Here is a 16,667-nt window from a genome sequence, read left to right on the forward strand (position 1 = left end):
GAAGTACAGATCAGGGTTGGGTTATAAATAAATATCTGAAACTTTGAACATCCCACGGAGCACCATTAAATCCAATATTAAAAAATGTAAAGAATATGACACCACAACAAATTTGAGACTGCTGTACACCAGCGGAGCCAATCCAACTTGAAAGTTTTGCCTTGAAGAATGGGCAAAAATCCCAGTGGCTAGATGTGCCAAGCTCATAGAGACATACCCCAAGAGACTTGCAGCTGTAATTTCTGCAAAAGGTGGCTCTACAAAGTATTGACTTTTTTTGGGGGGGGGGGGTGAATAGTTATGCACGCTCAAGTTTTCTGTTTTTTTGTCTTATTTCTTGTTTGTTTCACAATAAAAAATATTTTGCATCTTCAAAGTGGTAGGCATGTTGTGTAAATCAAATGATACAAACCCCCCCCAAAATCTATTTTAATTCCAGGTTGTAAGGCAACAAAATAGGAAAAATGTCAAGGGGGGTGAATACTTTCGCAAGCCACTGTATACCTATACCGGTATGCCATCAAGCCCTGGAGTTTTTCCAGACTGAAAGGATTTAATAGCCTCAAAGTTATTCCTACTTTCGCAAGCCACTGTATCACAAATATTAGGCAGATTCTTGTAGTTATCACACCCACCACCACCCTTCTCATTAGTGTTCCACTCCGTTTTGATTGTAATACCCTATTTTGAGTGTGAGATTTTTATGTCTCTCTAATCATCCTTGTAGACAGAGTAGATAGAAAGAAAAGGTTTCCCTATATAGAGGCTTCAATCATGCTTGTAGATATAGAGGCTTAAATATATAGGCTTCAATCATCCTTATAGACAGAAATACAAGGTTTCTCTATATAGAGGCTTCAATCTAGCAAATACTTTGACTACAGTCAGATAGTCTCCCCCCTCTTCCCCCTTTCAAAAAGCTTCCCTACTTGTGTTCACTGCAAGCACACATCAATGAATGCCCGGTGGTGAGGCTTGTGCAAATAACCTGCTGGGCGCTGATAAAAGGATTAATACCGAAAGTTCCTAATCTGCAAAATTACAAATTAAATTCTTCTATTAAAAAAGGATCACCCAGGAGTTGGCTGCTGCTCTTCCTCACGCATTTGATTCCCCCTCTGGCGTGCTGCGTATATGGAGTGATATTAGTGCCAACAGAAACGTGCTATTCTAGCTATAGAGTGTGAGTCAGAGAGATGCTTCGACTTCTGTCTTGGCAAACTGCTTTTGTTTGATAATTTTAGAGCAAGAAGTATTGTGAGTAATCATCAGAGCATGGATGGAGGGGGGGATTCATCTAGAAATTGAATGAGCAGGGTTGCTATGTGCATTGAACTGAATGTTTGAATGTTGAACTATGCTGGTCAGATGGCTGGTATTTTCAAGTCATTGTTGCTTAACACAACATTTCATGCTTCTTTGTGTTCTATAAAAAACAATTGATTATATTCTATGGGTATTTAGGAAAAACAGTACATGTGAAGTCATAGCCATGGGAATTAGGCATGATGAAGGTGCCGCAGGAGCCCCTGAAAAATAATTTAAAACTTTTTCAAAAAAGTAGTGCACTGGGCCTTTAAAATGTGTTGTATTAGCGGACCGATATAGCGTAGCACAGGCAAACATATTTTTTTCAGCACCCCAACCCCTTGAAAATACAACAAAAAAATGTTTTTATAATAAAATATGCACCACCCCCAACCTATTTCCTATGGCTATGTGTGAAGTAGAAAAGCTCTAGTCATTTTGTTTCTAAAGAAGAGGTTGATAAAAGTCAATCTTGCCTGATGACACCCTACAGTGCATAATGTACTAATACCAAATTAGCAGCAGGCCCTGATGAAGTATTCAGTCCCAGTGTCTACCCACATTTTTATTAGTGTGCCTATAGAGATGTATCTACAGTATCTATGTATGATCTTTTTTGACGACTACCACAATGATATAGGTAGAGGAAATTTGACCCCTGCAGTTGATCATGTTACAAATGAAATTCATGAATAAATATCGGCTATGAAAGCCAACTTACAGTTACTCCTGAGGTGCTGACCTGTTGCACCCTCTACAACCACTGTGAATATTATTATTTGACCCTGCTGGTCATCTATGAACGTTTGATCATCTTGCCCACGTACTGTTATAATTTCCACCCGGCACAGCCAGAAGAGGACTGGCCACCCCTCAGAGCGTGGTTTCTCTCTAGGTTTCTTCCTAGGTTCCTGCTTTCTAGAGAGTTTTTCCCTAGCCACCTTGCTTCTACATCTGCATTGCTTGCTGTTTGGGGTTTTAGGCTGGGTTTCTGTATAGCACTTTGTGACATCGGCTGATGTAAAAAGGGTTTTATAAATATATTTGATTGATTGATTGATGACAATAAATACATTCCAGTTGCATTCCAATCCTCCACTATCCACTTAGATGTGCATAGATGTAAAAGTACTGGATAGGTGATAGCAGCATGGCAGCAGCTCCATAATAAAAGGCATCGACTCATTGCACGTCAATTTAAACATGCATTTTCACAGTGCAAAAAGAAGGCCGTTGTCAAATTGTTGACTCACTTTAACTCTAAATGTTGTTTTGGAAACCCAATTAATACGCTTAACAAAATAGAGCCTCTGGTATGATCCTATGTCTATGGGTATGATGGTTAAACCAGCCATCCTCTGAAGAATCTTCCCATCTCATCATCGGAGCTCTGCTGTGTGCTCTGTTGAGACAGAGGATTACATGGTTTACGACATAACAATGAGACACTTGATTTATGCTGCACTCAGATGTAGGAAATTACACTTGTATTACTGTTTGCTACATGCTGAATGTGAATATGTGCCAAAAGATTAACCACAGTTCCATATTTGCATAAATCCACAGAGAAAAATATATTAAGTAATGAAATAGGCAACATGTATGGTAACCAAGGGATTAGAATGTGTTTTAACTTGTGTTGGATATAGGCCTAACTGCCCAAAACGAAACACTTATCGAAAAGTTCCAAGGATGCACAATATCTCTCTCTTCCTCTATCCTACTTTACTCACTTCATTGAACCCAAAGTTAATTTGACTGAGAAAAATTATTTGCTTTTCAAAACTGGAGTTAAAAACACAATCTATCCCAATTTTTGTATTCAATAGAGGGTTGTTTTGAAATCATATCAGCCTCACCAAAGTTTGACATACAATAAAAGGAGGTAAAATCAGCAACAGTGGTCAGCATTCCAGAATGTTCGTTCTTCACATATTTTATTTCCTCATGCAGTTATCTACCACTAGGCTATATCTCAAGGTTATAACATTTAGGGACATCCAGTGCAATGAGGCACTGTGTAACAATATACAGCTCAATTAAAATGAAGCCACATTGCGGTAGTTACCCATTCTGGGCAAATAAAACCACATAACAGAAGGGTTTGTGATACTGTAAAAAACATTACTAGCCTACTACAGTTTGGGTTGTTCCACAAAGAGTGCTTTTTGCGTCCCTTTCCGTCCCTTTGATATTTTAAGTAGAAATTCTGCACCAATATTGAATTTTAAAAGCCTGATATATTAAATTAAGAAGTGCCATTTAATATAGACCACATGGAGAATTCAATAAATCATATTTTTTTTTACATGAACAAAGGCTTGCTAAAGTGCAGAAATTCTGCATTTTGGAATGTCCCTCTGTCAACACTGTGTCACTTCTAGGAAGATTTCAATCCACTTAATCCAAAAATGTATCCACGTTTCACCATTATTGTAAAGCCTCAGTTATTGTATTGCTTTGACAGTCATTTCTGAAGATGATTATTTATTTAATGTGATTAGTGATTAATTTGTCTGTCCCTCATTTTAAGGTCCACCCTGTTACATGAACTGATCTCTCATTTTAATATGGTGATTTTCTTTCAAAATGTTTTTTTAACAGGCTAGAAATGTTTTAGCAATGTAAAAAAAATGGTGAAGCTTGCATTCAATTGCCACTCCCTGAATATGTTCTCTTAATGAAAAGAATGTTAAAATTTGGTGAAATCAAACATTTGTAATTTTTTTACCAAGTTATACTTCTCAAATGGCTCACATAGATGTTTTCAGAATATGATGTTTGGGTGCAGTTTGTAAAGACAACTAATAAGCATTGCTTTGATGGCTTGTAATGAATTTCAGAGAGAAGACTTTACCCATAGTTAACTGTTGTCATCTGTAGTGTTAAACTAATTCCCATAAGATTGGTGTATTTGATAAGTCATAAATAAATTATGATCTATTAACTCTTGTATTAATGTTTTCACTTCACAAGGACATGCAAGCCTCAACATGAGCATGATGTTATCAGGCAAAAACAGAATACTTTCAAAAAAAGGGGTAGTTATTGCTGTGACATGTGTTTTAGTAAGTTTGCCTTTGGGCATTTTGACAATGGAAGTGATAGGTACAAAGAATTTATGAAGCCGTCATGAATCACATACTGGTTTGACTTTGCACGGGCAATAACATAACATCATTTCTACATAAGGCATTCATCAAAACTGGTTACTCAAAAACACCTTCTGTCCCCTGCAATGAGAGATCATGTTTGAAGCAATGCATTAGCAACATACAGTATTTTATCTAACATCCCTCTCATTTAGGTATTTATTTAGGACTTATTTTATGATTTTGTTATTTACACTGAACAAAAATATAAACGCAACATGTAAAGTGTTGGTCCCATGTTTCATAAGCTGAAATAAAAATAACCCAGAAATGTTCCATACGTCTGAAAAGCTTATTTCTCTCAAATTTTGTGCACAAATTTGTTTACATCCCTGTTAGTGAGCATTTCTCTTTTGTCAAGATAATCCATTCACCTGACAGGTGTGGCAGGTGAAGAAGCTGATTAAACAGCATGATCATTACACAGGTGCACCTTGTGCTGGGGACATAAACGGACACTCTAAAATGTGCAGTTTTGTCACACAACACAATGCCACAGATGTCTGAAGTTTTGATGGAGCATGCAATTGGCATGCTGACTGCAGGAATGTCCACCAGAGCGGTTGCCAGAGAATTTGATGTTATTTTCTCTACCATAAGCAGCCTCCAATGTCGTTGTAACTCATCCTTGACCGCTGGCTACGTCCCTTCCGTCTTCAAGAGAGCGAGAGTTGCACCCCTTCTGAAAAAACCTACACTCGATCCCTCCGATGTCAACAACTACAGACCAGTATCCTTCTTTCTTTTCTCTCCAAAACTCTTGAACGTGCCGTCCTTGGCCAGCTCTCCTGCTATCTCTCTCAGAATGACCTTCTTGATCCAAATCAGTCAGGTTTCAAGACTAGTCATTCAACTGAGACTGCTCCTCTCTGTGTCACGGAGGCGCTCCGCACTGCTAAAGCTAACTCTCTCTCCTCTGCTCTCATCCTTCTAGACCTATCGGCTCTTTATACTGTGAACCATCAGATCCTCCTCTCCACCCTCTCCGAGCTGGGCATCTCCGGCGCGGCCCACGCTTGGATTGCGTTCCTACCTGAACAGGTCGCTCCTACCAGGTGGCGTGGCGAGAATCTGTCTCCGCACCACGTGCTCTCACCACTGGTGTCCCCCAGGGCTCTGTTCTAGGCCCTCTCCTATTCTCGCTATACACCAAGTCACTTGGCTCTGTCATATCCTCACATGGTCTCTCCTATCATTGCTATGCAGACAGACACAATATAATCTTCTCCTTTCCCCCCTCTGATAACCAGGTGGTGAATCGCATCTCTGCATTGTTGGCAGACATATCAGTGGGGGATGACGGATCACCCACCTCAAGCTGAACCTCGGCAAGACGGAGCTGCTTTCCTCCCGGGGAAGACTGCCCGTTCCATGATCTTGCCTCACGGTGACAAACTCCATTGTGTCCTCCTCCCAGAGTGCTAAGAACCTTGGCGTGATCCTGGACAACACCCTGTCGTTCTCAACTAACATCAAGGCGGTGACCCGTTCCTGTGGTTCATGCTCTACAACATTCGCCAGGAGGACACCCTGCCTCACGCAGGAAGCGGCGCAGTCCTAATCCAGGCACTTGTCATCTCCGTCTGGATTACTGCAACTCGCTGTTGGCTGGGCTCCTGCCTGTGCCATTAAACCCCTACAACTCATCCAGAACGCCGCAGCCCGTCTGGTGTTCAACTTTCCAAGTTTCTCTCACGTCCACCCGCTCCTCGCTCTCTCCACTGGCTTCCAGTTGAAGCTCGCATCCGCTACAAGACCATGGTGCTTGCCTACGGAGCTGTGAGGGAACGGCAACCTCCGTACCTTCAGGCTCTGATCAGGCCCTACACCCAAAACAAAGGCACTGCGTTCATCCACCTCTGCCTGCTCGCCTCCCTACCTCTGAGGAAGTACAGTTCCCGCTCAGCCCAGTCAAAACTGTCGCTGCTCTGGGCACCCAATGGTGGAAAAACTCCCTCGACGCCAGGTCAGCGGAGTCAATCACCACCTTCCGGAGACACCTGAAACCCCACCTCTTTAAGGAATACCTAGGATAGGATAAAGTAATCCTTCTAACCCCCCCCCCTTAAAAGAGTTAGATGCACTATTGTAAAGTGGTTGTTCCACTGGATATCATAAGGTGAATGCACCAATTTGTAAGTCGCTCTGGATAAGAGCGTCTGCTAAATGACTTAAATGTTGTAGAGAATTTGGCAGTATGTCGTGTAACCACGGCAGCCTAAGACCGCCACATCAGGTTTATTTACCTGCGGGATTGTCTGAGTGGGTGGGCCTGGGCCCAAATGGGTGGGCCTGGGAAGGCATCAGCCCACCCACTTGGGAGCCAGGCCCATTCACTGGGGAGCCAGGCCCAGCCAATCAGAATGCGTTTTTCCTCATAAAAGGGCTTTATTACAGACATAAATACTCCTCAGTTACATCTGTTGTAACTGGCTCCCAAGTGGGTGGGCCGATGCCTTCCCAGGCTGTGCCCCTGCTCAGTTATGTAAAATCCATAGATTAGGGCCTAATGTTTTTATTTACATTGCCTGATTTCCTAATATGAACTGTAACTCAGTAAAATAGTTGAACTTGTTGCATGTTGCTTTTATATTTTGGTTCAGTACACTTGAATAAACAAGGCTAACTGGACTGTAGGCCAGAGAAACAAGAGCCTACAGATATTATTCAGGCTGAAGGATTAACAACCTACCATTTCTCTCTTGAAAGAGCAAAACAAGACCCTTTTCAAAGTTGGTGCCTAGACCTGTTCCCCAGAAAGTTTTACCTCGTGTGACTGAAGTGGTTCATGTTAAATGTAAGCCACTATCACTAGCGGGGGTCTTTCTGCTGAAGGGAAAAGGCCTCTGAATACATAATATAACATGGCTTAAACCTGTGCCGAGAATACAGAAGCACCCACAGTACACACACAAAGTAATTTAACGTATGTTCATCTCAGTAACATCATGCCAGCACACATAGGATGTTTGTTATTGTAGCGACCTCTTTGGATCTCTTGGCGTAACTGGTGTTGCGTTGATAGTTGCTGAACCCGGTTTGGAGTCCCGGTTGGTGCTACCCCGCGAATCTGCTACAATGTTGTGGCGGGGCACCGAAGCGAATTGCGTTCGGCAAGTGGGCGTGGGGATGTGTAGTCAGGCGTCAGGCCATGGATGTGAAGCCATGTAACTATTTTGAGCCCAAATCTTCATCAGGCAACAGCGTCCTCTGTTGTCTGAAATACCAAAATACCTCGACACAATTTTTAAAAACCCGTTATTTTTTTTAAATATCAGCGATGAACATTTCGGTTATCTTTCGGTTTTTAAAGTACTAATTGACCATCGTTGGTTCAAAAAATTGAATTGAATTTCGTTTTAGTTTTTTTGTGAGCTCAATAAAGTTTCACCAGAGATGAATCAGATCAAGCCCAAATATTCGATACAGTTTAGCGCAGAAAACGTGGTAATTAACTACAATGACCATAATCTATTGCAAGCCCACTTGTCAGGTCTGTGTTTCTTTTTATGCTAGCTACATTTTATGCAATCCAGAGGAGAGCAGTTGCTTTGCGAGGTATCTCTGCCTAAAAATACATGATCTAATTGATTGATAGTTGGTATTCAGCAGTCACATGCCTTATATACTTTGAAGAACTACTAAAATGTTGACTTTGTCTTTCATACATTTTTTAATTCTGTGTTGTTACAGCATTCAACCCATATAATGCATAGTGCATTTAATGTTTATCATAATACCTATGGTTATTGCTTTTCAGAATGTGTGCTACTGACACATTGCAGTAGTATTCTGTTGCGGACACATGGATTTCTAGCTAGCCATAATGCATTGTAAGTAAAGATACCACCCATGTTCAAGCCAGCCAAAGGCTGAGCCCAGTGTCTACTCTAAGTGTGCAAGCAAGCAAGCAACTGTCTGCCACGTTAGCAAATAATGCTAGCTAGTTTACCAACTAATCATTACATTTACATTTACATTTAAGTCATTTAGCAGACGCTCTTATCCAGAGCGACTTACAAATTGGTTCATTCACCTTATGATATCCAGTGGAACAACCACTTTACAATAGTGCATCTAACTCTTTTAAGGGGGAGGGGGGGGTTAGGAGGATTACTTTATCCTATCCTAGCCACTATTAGTCTAATGAGATGTTTATTTCAGAGGGATTTATGGAGACTGAGACAACCCCAAATATACCCACAGAAAGCCATGGGCATGGGATGAATGGGACTGATAAAGGCAGAGCTGCCGTTAAAACTCAGTAAGTGTGCTTGGCTGGAACAAAAGCCTGCACCCACAATGGCCCTATGTGAATACAATTGGCCACCCCTGCCCCAGACCATCACCAGTCTGACATGAGTACGGATGGAACAGTTCCATGAATTACTGGACTCTGAAGGGAAGGGTCCTAACGGTGACAAGGCCAGCGGTGATGCAGAACCAAAGGAGACGGCAGAGGACTCTATGGAAGAGTCTCAAGAGAAAAAAATGAAAATGGACCCGGATGAGCAGGAGAGGACGGGGAAACAGGACAGCAAGCGAATGCGAGGGCAGGACAAGTCCAGGCCGCACATGAAACCCACGAGCAACGAAAACAGACTGTCCTTCCATTATTCAGGTAGGAATGCCACTTTAGGGGATAGATGAAAGGGCCAACTACTTTTCATGCAACCTGGGACTTTTCATCTTATAAATCCCCCCAAGTCATTCAGTGATGCTTTTCCTTTACCTATCAGGAGCATGCTCAATTGAGTTTTCTGTAGACCTAATTGTTTATCAACACCAATTTTATATTTTTTTCCCCCCAGGAGCGTGAGACCAAATGTGTCTACGGCGACAAATGCAAGTTCTTCCATGACATTGTGGTGTACATGTGGCAGGTAGCTTAGTGGTTAGAGTGTTGGACTAGTAACCAAAAGGTTGCAAGATTGAATCCCCGAGCTAACGTAAAAATCTGTCGTTAAGCCCCTGAACAAGGCAGTTAACCCACTGTTCCTAGGCCGTCATTGAAAATAATAATTTGTTCTTAACTGACTTGCCTAGTTAAATAAAAGTAAAATAGAAAAATAAACATGGACTCCAAGCCCGCCGACGTTGGAGAGCACTGCTACCTCTGACACTTTTGGGAAGTGCCACTACGGCCTGAGCTGCCAGTTTGCCTGGGCCCACACCAGCGCTGACCTCAAAAACCTGGTGAACGAGGAGCGTGTGAAAGCCATGGAAAGGAGAACGCCAGTGAGGAATAGCCTGGACAAGGACCTACAGTGGCGCCTCCGCAAGAAGGTGGTCCCCTTTACAGCGTCTGACGCCTACATGAAGACCATTTTCAAAGGTGGACACAAAGCAGGAAAAGGCTGCAGCAGCAGAGAACGGTAAGGCTTGGTGGGTCTGCCATTATGTGGGAACGGTATGTCGCCTGGGTTGTATTCATTAGTCACACACCGTAGCAAAATGTTTTGTAACAGAAAATGGTTTGCAACAAAAAGAGTTTCTATTGGACAAATTCAGGTAGGTCCCTCCCCTTTTGCTTCTGTTGTGGTGTGATGTATCACCGACTGATTCGCAGTAATTTCACTGTTTTTAGCTGCAGAATTGGCCATATGTTTTTGTTTGGTCAGTTTTCTTTGTGTACAACTCTCAATGCCAAACTCTACTTCAAGTAGCTTTACAGTTTGTAAGGATTATCAGGTGCAGAGTGTTAGAATAAATTAATGGATTCATTAAATTGTTAAATATTTATAATCTGATTTTCATGCTGATCAGGTGTACATGTTAATTATCTGAGAGTTCAATGTTTTCTCTCCCATAGCTGATAACTGTTGCTCATTGGAGGTTCAGCAATTAGAGGTGACTGGTGACAGTGGCAAGGAAAAAACTGCCTGGCTGGGAAATATAATAGATCTGTGCGATAAAAAATAAAAATATTTTTTTTTAAAGGGGGGAAGCTCTTCCCATGGCTGTGAATTTATTTTATCGTGTCTAGAAGTTTTTCCTTGACAAGTTTACCTTTTGAAAAATTGCAGGTTAGCCAGGAGAACCTGGCTCTAGTGAAGACCATTGGGCGTTGACTGATGCTGATGTCATAAAGCTACTACAATATGAAAAGAAGCTGGTACGTTTGAGCTGCTTGTCTGAAACACAGTGCAAGGTATTTTGCTACGTGGGGAGATGGCCATGTGTACCAACCTGCTGCAGGGCCAGTCGTCCGAATGGGCGCTCCTCAAAAGACCAGGCTGAAAGTAATACTTAGATTAGTATTTTTTTTCAACCGGATTAGCAATGATAATCTGAATACTCAGGGAGCATAGGCCATCGATAACTCCTGTCCATTGCACTTTGTTCTGGGCAGTATGCTTAAGCTTGTTCCACCCCATGCCGGTTCTAAAAGTGATAGTCGTGGAAGTGGTAGTAGATCACTCCAAAGTTTCAGACATTTTTTTAGGTTAGTCTATGTCTCTCGTTTGTGTGTGGATCTAGCTATTTGCCTCAGTCTGAAATGAATGGGAAAGATGGGGATCATTTTAGTCCATTTCAGATTTGTCCTCCTGGGAATTTGAGCTCAAAGTAAAGGTATTTGAAACTGTTACATTTTAAAGGTAAAATCCTTAATTGAAACAATAACAAAGTCACCCCACCTATGTTTTTTTTTAAAGCTGAGGGATAGACAGAGCTATGGATGCAAGGACTGACAAGAATGCCAAAATGATAATAAAATAATACAATTACAATTTTAACCATGTTTAGAGGCTATAGTGTTTGTTTACATTTACTTTGTTTAAAACATTGGAGTAAAACAAGCTTATATTTGGGGTTCTGGTGAGGTACAGCAGTTGAACTAAGCTCATGAGGCATTTACAACTTATATTATTTAAGAATCTATGCGTTTAGTTGCTACATTAAAAAAATGTAGCAACTAAGGATTCTAGCTTTAAGGCCTTGGTCTGTACTAAAAGTCTGCTAATTAAACATTTTAGGTGGAGGGATGCTTTCCTGACGCAATGACCAGATGTACAGAGCTACTCAACAACAACATCGACGTAGACATCAACTCGGGGTGTCCCATTGACCTTGTGTGCAAGAAGGTATAAACTTCTGAACCTATCGCGTGTGGACCAAAATAAGGTATTTCAATGGACATTCTCCATTGAGTTTGCTTTTTAGTCCAGGATTAGTCTTAATCTGTGTCTGGGGAAACCATCCCTCTAAAACAGATGATTAATATGGTCTTCCCTTTCTTTAGGGTGGAGGTTGTGGCCTGATGACGTGCACCAACGAGTTTGAGCAAATCATCCAAGGAATGAACTCTGTAAGCGAATTCCTTATTTGCTCAACGATGGTATTGGAGATGTTGCACTCGATGCAGGCTCAATAAAACGCTCAAAGCATTTGAAAGAAAATAAATATTACTTGAACTCAGTTCTGGTATGTAAAGGGACTTGGTTGTTCTGTCCTCTGGTTCTGGATGTTCCATTGACTGTCAAGATTCGTACCGGCGTTCAGGATAAGGCCAACATCGCGCACAAACTCATCCCAGAGATGAAGAAGTGGGTGGTGTCCATGATCACTGTACGTGTGTCTGAATGTAATGCTGAATCGTAAATCGATCTAGCCTAAGTAAACTGTTGTGTATTGTTGGGGTCTTGGTTGTGTCAGGGATGTGTAGCATAAGAGTAATTTCAAGTATCTATGCAGTTGCATGGCAGGTCCAGGGAACAGCGCTATACCAAGCCAGCTGACTGGGACTGCATTAATACCTGCTCCCAACTCGTTAGCTCCCACTCTTTGGTGAGTTAGATTTAGAGATTTTATTAGTCAGATGCAGATGTAATAACAGTGAAATTCTTAAACTCCGAGCTCCAACAGCGCAAGCCAAAGGGAAGTGAAAGAAACAATAAAAATAATGGTCCCGCTTTAAATGACGCGCAGTTTATAAAGGTTTCATAAATACCACAAATGTTTTACAAATCATCTATAACCGTATGTCATGCTTTATAAAGGGTTCATAAATGTGGCATAACTGTGTGACATGACCAACAATGTAAAATGTGACATAACCTACAATGTTTTTGGTTACTGGCCCAAAGAGCTTAACTGCTAGGCTACCTGCCGCATTTAGCGATATTTCCTGAGAACTCTCTCGGAAGGTAAAAAGGGCGACATTTGATGACCAAGTATTCCAAGTTGGGAGAGCAGAACCTTGCAAGTTCCTGTACATTTCCCCTGTCGCACCACTTGTTGTTGATCATAGAATGGAGCCCTTCGCCTTTGTTCTTGCCAGAGAAAGCCTGCTTTCTGTCCCCTCGATGAACTGTAAAACCCATTGGTTGTATACAATCCGTTTGGTTGTCGAAGGAAAGCCAAGTCTCATTGAAACAATGTATGCTGCAGAATCTGATGTTCCTCTGGAAGGTGATCCTCACACTGAGTTCAAGTTTATTCATTGTTGATTGAACATTGGCGAGTAGTAAGCTCTGTAATGGAGGATGGGTTGCCCGGCATCTCAATCTCACAAAGTGTGTATGTTCCTGCATGCATGTTTGTGTGTGCACCTGTTAAACCTAATCTCTCTTCTATGCAGGTAATGGGGACATTTTGTTTACGATGACGCCATGAAGGCTAGAGAGACTGAAGTTTCGGGTATTATGCTGGCAAGGTTGGTATCTTAATGGAAAAGAATAGACAGTGCATTCGGAAAGTATTGACGGTCCCCAAGAACACAGTGGCCTCCATCATTCTTAAATGGAAGAAGTTTGGAACAACCAAGATTCTTCCTAGAGCTGGCCGCGCAGCCAAACTGAGCAATAGGGGGAGAAGGACCTTAATCAGGGAGGTGACCAAGAACCCAATGGTCACTCTGAAAGAGCTCCAGAGTTCCTCTGTGGAGATAGAACCTTCCAGAAGGACAACCATCTCTGCAGCACTCCACCAATCAGGCCTTTATGGTAGAGTGGCCAGACGGAAGCCACTCCTCAGTAAAAGGTACATGACATGACTCTTTGGCCTGAATGCCAAGCATCACGTCTGGAGGAAACCTGGCACCATCCCTACAGTGAAGCATGGTGGTGGCAGCATCATACTGTGGGGGTGTTTTTCAGCGGCAGGGACTGGGAGACTAGTCAGGACAGAGAGATCCTTGATGAAAACCTGATCGAGCGCTCAGGGCCTCAGACTGAGGCGAAGGTTCACCTTCCAACAGGACAATGACCCGAAGCACACCGCCAAAACAATGCAGGAGTGGCTTCGGGACAAGTCTCTGAATGTCCTTGAGTGGCCCAGCCAGAGTCCAGACTTGAACCCGATCGAGCATCTCTGGGGAGACCTGAAAATAGCTGTGCAGCAACGCTCCCCATCCAACCTGACAGAGTTTGAGAGGATCTGCAGAGATGAATTGGAGAAACTCCCCAAATAAAGGTGTGCCAAGCTTGAAGCGTCATAATCAAGAAGACTCGAGGCTGTAAACGCTGCCAAAGGTGCTTCAACAAAGTACTGAGTAAAGGGTCTGAATACTTAATGTAAAAATGTCTTCACCTGTTTTTGCTATGGCATTCTGGGGTATTGTGTGTAGATTGATGAGGGGGAAAAAATAATTTAATCCATTTTAGAATAAGGCTGTAACGTAACAAAATGTAAATAGATTAAATCTAGCCTTTTGTGCGTTTGGAGCATTTCTAGGATCTTTTATTTCAGCTCATGAAACATAGGATCAACACTTTACATGTTGTGTTTTAAGTTTTTGGTCAGTATTAGTTTACCCATTTTTTTTCTTCTTTTACCACTACATCACTGGACCCAACCCACACAGTGTAAGTGCAATAAATGCGTCGGACTTTGACATTGCTAGCATGGGTGAATCGGCCCTGGAGGGGGAAAGACAACGCTGCATCCTGTACTGGCGCCAGTTCTACATTGTGACTTTTTCTCTCCAGAGCTTTTTTGCCTCATTCACTTTATCAAGCGGCAGCCGTGCTCCTGCCGTTCTGGTTGCCGTTCACGTGCCGGTTACCTCACACAGCCCACCCGCCCTTCTCCCGACCGGCGACACTAAAGCTGCCAGTCTGAGCAAGACTCTTTTTCTTACCTATTAAGTAGTAGATTCCCAAATGCCCAATAGAAATACAATAGTCATTTAGCTGGAATTGTGTAGTAATGCGAATAGGAAATGTGTGTTCACCAGTAGGCATCTCCCAAAACTCTGCTCATCACTACTCAAATTACATCATTAGTACTGACTTACCACTCATGTATACAGTAAATAAGTAGTGAAACAAGTATTATTGAGTAGAACTTGTGATGAATTGTACATATTACATTTTTTCATGAGTTTGAGGTGATATACTGCCATCTGATGGCGACTAAAAACAATTGCATAATACAAACTATTAGAAATTGGTCCTTTTAAATAAGTATTAGTGCTTGAAAGAGTACTTAAGTTCTTGAATTTGACTTGCCACTGTCTGTACGAACCTTGGGCTAAGGGTTGATTTGAGATGGGACGCACGTCCAATTCAGTCCCTTAACCCTTAACTCAGTGGTTCTCAAACCTCTCCTCGGGGACCCCCCAGACATTTCACAATTTTGTTGTAGCCCTGAACTAACTCACCTAGTCAAGGGCTTGATGATTAGTTGACAATTGTAATCAGGTATGCTTGCTGTGGATTAGTTAATATACATGGAAAGTTTGGGGGTCCCTGAGGTGAGGTTTGAGAGCCGCTGCCTTAAAGCTGCAATATGTTACTTTTTGGGACGACCTGACCAAATACACATAGAAATGTAAGTTATAGATCTGTTATTCTAGTTGAAAGCAAGTCTAAAAAGCAGTAGATATGTTCTATGTGAGCTATTTCTATGCTAATTGGTCGTTTTTACGTCTCTTACTTTCGGTTCTGTACACCAGCTGAAAATGTTTGGTTAAATAAAATATATTTCACAGCGGTTGAGATGGTACAATGATTCTCTACACTATACTTGCTTGTTTTGTCACATAAAGTGAAATTAGGCAAACTATTCGAATTTTTGCAACCATGAAATGGCGGCGTGATTTCACCATAGTGCATCTTTAATTGACTCCAGCTCTGGTTGTAAACCAGACCTGCCAAAATACACGCATTTTGCGTACAACTACGTAATTCTCTGTCCATGTACGCAGGTACGAGATCCGAGTTAAAGGTACGCAGAAATGAATAGGGCCTGATTATTATTATTATATATATTTTTAAACATTTTAATAAAAAATAAATCCACTGTGTAAATCTAACATCCCCATTCTCAAGCTGCAACACACAGACATGTACAGAGTTTGTGTCAGCGGACATGGAGATTAATACATCATTATTCGACGTAGCTACTCCGTGTCTGTCCCTCCTGTTTGTTGTGATGCTGAGTTTGCCGACTGTCAGCTACCGAGGTAAAGACAGATTCAGGTTGGATATTCAACGGATATTCGCCTGTAGTTTTCCTTACGTCCACCAACAGCAGTTAGGGACTCTCAACATAGTGACAAATCAACATTTTCTCATTTCAATAGCTCTTTAACCATTACCCCTAAAACTTTAAAAACTGGTTCTAGCTAACCCGATGGCATAGTCACACATTGCACATACTTTTTTTGGGTTGATTTACATCTCACACTATTTTAGTACACTACGTTAGCTTGCACTACACTACGTTAGCTTGCACTTGCTAGCTAATTTGTCCTATTTAGTTAGCTTGCTGTTGCTAGGTAATTTGTCCTGGGATAAAAACATTGAGTTGTTATTTTACCTGAAATGCACAAGGTCCTCTACTCCACCAATTAGTCCACACATAAAACGGTCAACCGAATCGTTTCTAGTCATCTCTCCTCCTTCCAGGCTTTTTCTTCTCTTGACTTTATATTGCGATTGGCAACTTTCATAAATGACGTGCATTACTGCCACCGACCTATTTCGTCTTTCACTCACCCACATGGGTATAACCAATGAGGAGATGGCACGTGGGTACCTGCTTCTATGAACCAATGACGAGATGGGAGAGGCAGGACTTGCGGCGCGATCTGCGTAAGAAATAGAACTGACTTCTATTTTAACCCTTGGCAACGCAGACACTCGTTGTTGCGCGTGAGCGGTATGGGTGCAATAATTGAATAATCTAGATTTCTACATTTATTTTTGCTACGCTCGCGCACGCGATGCGAGCAGTGTAGTCAGCCTGTAATTGTTTCAAGCT

The 16,667-nt window shown here is 41.9% G+C and overlaps 1 pseudogene; it reads left to right on the forward strand.

Annotated features, from left to right (window-relative positions):
• The first annotated feature begins 8,632 nt into the window (after positions 1 to 8,632).
• On the forward strand, positions 8,633 to 15,643 carry LOC111954827 (tRNA-dihydrouridine(47) synthase [NAD(P)(+)]-like; annotated as a pseudogene).
• The last annotated feature ends 1,024 nt before the right edge of the window (positions 15,644 to 16,667 follow it).

The sequence above is a fragment of the Salvelinus sp. IW2-2015 genome, linkage group LG30, assembly GCF_002910315.2.
Source record: "Salvelinus sp. IW2-2015 linkage group LG30, ASM291031v2, whole genome shotgun sequence".
NCBI lineage: Eukaryota > Metazoa > Chordata > Actinopteri > Salmoniformes > Salmonidae > Salvelinus > Salvelinus sp. IW2-2015.